This window comes from Pinus tabuliformis, chromosome 8 (assembly GCF_031772625.1).
Source record: "Pinus tabuliformis cultivar Carrire ecotype Pingquan chromosome 8, CPIR1, whole genome shotgun sequence".
In the NCBI taxonomy this organism is placed as follows: Eukaryota; Viridiplantae; Streptophyta; class Pinopsida; order Pinales; family Pinaceae; genus Pinus; species Pinus tabuliformis.
Genome location: NC_142294.1, coordinates 883,916,610 through 883,919,922, shown reverse-complemented (window position 1 = coordinate 883,919,922; position 3,313 = coordinate 883,916,610).

The following is a 3,313-nucleotide window of genomic DNA, read 5'->3' as shown; positions in this document are numbered from 1 at the left end:
TGAATCGCTTTGCTTGCACGTTTTGATAATAAGAAGCCTCCGATAATGCTTTCTTGGAAAATGAATCTTCCAAGACATTTTTTAAATATCAACTTGAAATAAGAATACTCTTATGGAAGTTGCTATCCATTGCTTAGTGCATATGGCTTTTGGAACAATTAAGGTGATTTTTAAATTTATTCCTTCTCTCTTATGACCAGGCTAAGATGAGGAAAATATGCTTGATAAGACAGTTAAGATGGGTGTCATGAATCATATCCTATATGGAAGTTAGACTTGATAATCAATGAGATGCATCTTCTTGAATTCCTTAGGTAAAACAGTTTCACACTCAGTTTTGACAGTTACTAGATTCGCAATTTGACATGTCAACGATCATTGATAAAAAGCTTTAGTATTTCATTACAAATTCAAATTCCTTTAGATTACAGTGGCTTGCACTAATTGACCAGTGGCTTGCACTAATTGGCCGGTTAATCTCCTTGAATTCCTCAGGCAATATGGTTGTTTTATAGATTTTGTGACCACGGTTCCCAGATGATATGCGATTTTGTATTTCAATGGCTATTGCTAAAAGCCGTAGTATTTGGTTGCATATTCAAATGAGTACACATGCTTGCTCTAGTTGACCAGTCTGTTGTTTGATTAAATGTTTTGTAGATTTAAAAGCTTATTTTTTTTCATCTATCTAATATTTGTTAAAGTAACAGCCAAACCATTTTACTTTTTAGATGTATATACAGTTAAAGTCAGTCAAATAATGATAAAAAAGAATCCAAAAAGTAACAAAACAGATCCAAATTTTAAAACAGTAAAGATAATTCCTTTATCAATGGGTTAATTTTGTTAGCTCTCTAGCTATCTTTTTCCTCTGAACTTAACTCTCCACTAAAAGGATTAACCATTCTTTATTATAACCATTCTAGATATCTTCACTATTCATTCTTTATTATAACCATTCTAGATATCTTCACTATTCACTGAAAAGAATAACCATTCTTTATTATAGCATTTTATTTTTAATAAGAAAAAAGCCCACCAACAAGTGATAAAACGAGTGGCCTAAAAATGCTAATGTTTAATACATTCTTCAATATAATAACATGGTAAGACTGAAAGCAGTATTTAGGGGTGTGTCAGAGCTATTTAGGAGCATTTAGTGGTGTGTCAGAGCTATTTAGGAGTGCGTATGAGCTTTTTTGATCTAGGAGTGTGTATAAGCTTTTTGATCGAAATGCCTTCTCTAAACCTGCCTTAATGTGGTGCATGGTATAATATGTAAGCCTTTTAATTTAGATACCGAGTGCAGTGGGCATTTATTTTCTGTTGATTCTCTTTTAATTTAGATGCTAAGTGCAAGAGCATTTATTCTCTGTTGAATCCGCCTAGGCTTGCATAGGGGTTTATTTCTTTTTAACATGTCACTCCAGTGGGAAGAGCATAGCGAGAAGGGAAGAGCATAGCGAGAATGAACCTGGATGGACTGTCCAGCACTATGTTTAAACGTGAGTGTTCATTTATTGGAGAGAACTTCTAGTATTTTAAAAATGTTTAAATATGAGTGTTTTAAATGTGAGAGTGTTCATTTGATGGAGAGAACTTCGAGTGTTTTAAAAATGTTTAAATATGAGTGTTTATTTAATGGTAGTATTTTTAATAAATTTTTTTTGTCAAGTTGTTTCGAGTCTTGAGATGACTTCAGGTTTAATCTTTGCTTTGAGAATCTGTTATCTAGGTGCATCTATGCCGTTAAAATCATGGGATCACACCTAGTTTGGGTCATACTAGCTCTTAACGATTTTTGAACCTGTGAATTTCACATCACGAAGTGACTTAACAGTATACATCATCAACATCTATTCTATAGCTAGTGAGTGGATGAGAGTACTTTTAATATATATATATATATATTTTAATTTATTATAAACAATGTATATATTAGTGCAACTATATAAATCAAATGGCTGGTAATATTGATAAGCATCAATATTAAGTACGTAAGTATCAAAACACGTACTACCGATAATCCATAATAAATATCAAATGAATTATTACATGATAAATTTCAGGTTGCTGAATTAAAAAAAATCATAAAAACTAATTAAATTGTAACTTTATTTTAAATTATTATTATTATTATTAAATAGTAAAATGAATTAATATATCAACAAAACATATACAATTAAAATAATATGGAAAAAAATTCTTAACCTTGGACATTTACCTCTAGTTTACCATGAAAATTCATAATATGTAAATACACTTTGTTGCAATATGATGGGCCAATACTATGACTTATCAACATCACATGCCTAGAAAACCATTATACACTGCATCTGGCACTCGTTCATATGACATTTTTTTTCTTATAATTAATTAATTTAATTAAAAAGACAAAACGAGTATAATTGCTTTGGAGACAAATCTCAACCTTTGATTTGCATATAGTATGAGTAATATTCTAGAATATTTATAACGACAACCATAATCATAGTTATCATAAAGTGTACAAAATTTTATCAATAACTTATTTTTAATTCAGTCATAATCATAGCTATCATAAAGTGAACAAAATTTTATCATTAACTTATTTTTAATTCAGTTTATGTGTTCTTGGTAGGTGTATTGCTTCATAAATTGGGACAATAACATTGATACTCCACAATGCCTATTAGGGAAATAAAAACCAAATATTAATATTTTATTTGAAAGTGCCCTAAACTGTTAAGCCAACCTTAAATCCATATTCACATCTCCCTTGCTTTTTCTTTCTTTGGTTGATGCTTTGATGTAGTGCGCTTTCCATTAGGATCAACTTTGAGGTTCTCACTTAGCACAACATCCACACTATATGATTGAGTGGGTGAGGAGGACTTTGTTAAATTGCGAGTCTCTAGACAATCACAAAGTTCTAGATCATCTTATGAATTTTTATTATTATCTTTTCATGAGGTGTCATTCAAATATATTGATTAGCTGTCAATGTGTTATCATTCTTTAGTTTACAAGGTGATTACATCCATGTATTTGTATTGATATCATTTGATGAATATATTGTTGGGATAACCAAGGTGTTCTTTACTATTTTTTATGTTGTGTTTTGAACATGGTATTATATCTCTTTTGATCTTAAGGGTAGTTCCATGGGAATGATCCATGGAATGTGAAGTCTTGTGATAGCTACATTATAGTGAGTAATGCATGAGAAGTTTGAGTCCATGGTAGAGACCCATGCACTATTTTCAACATGCTAGATTTAGATTTACATAAATGTCAAGCAAATCCAATGTCCCAAATACATTGGTGTTATAAA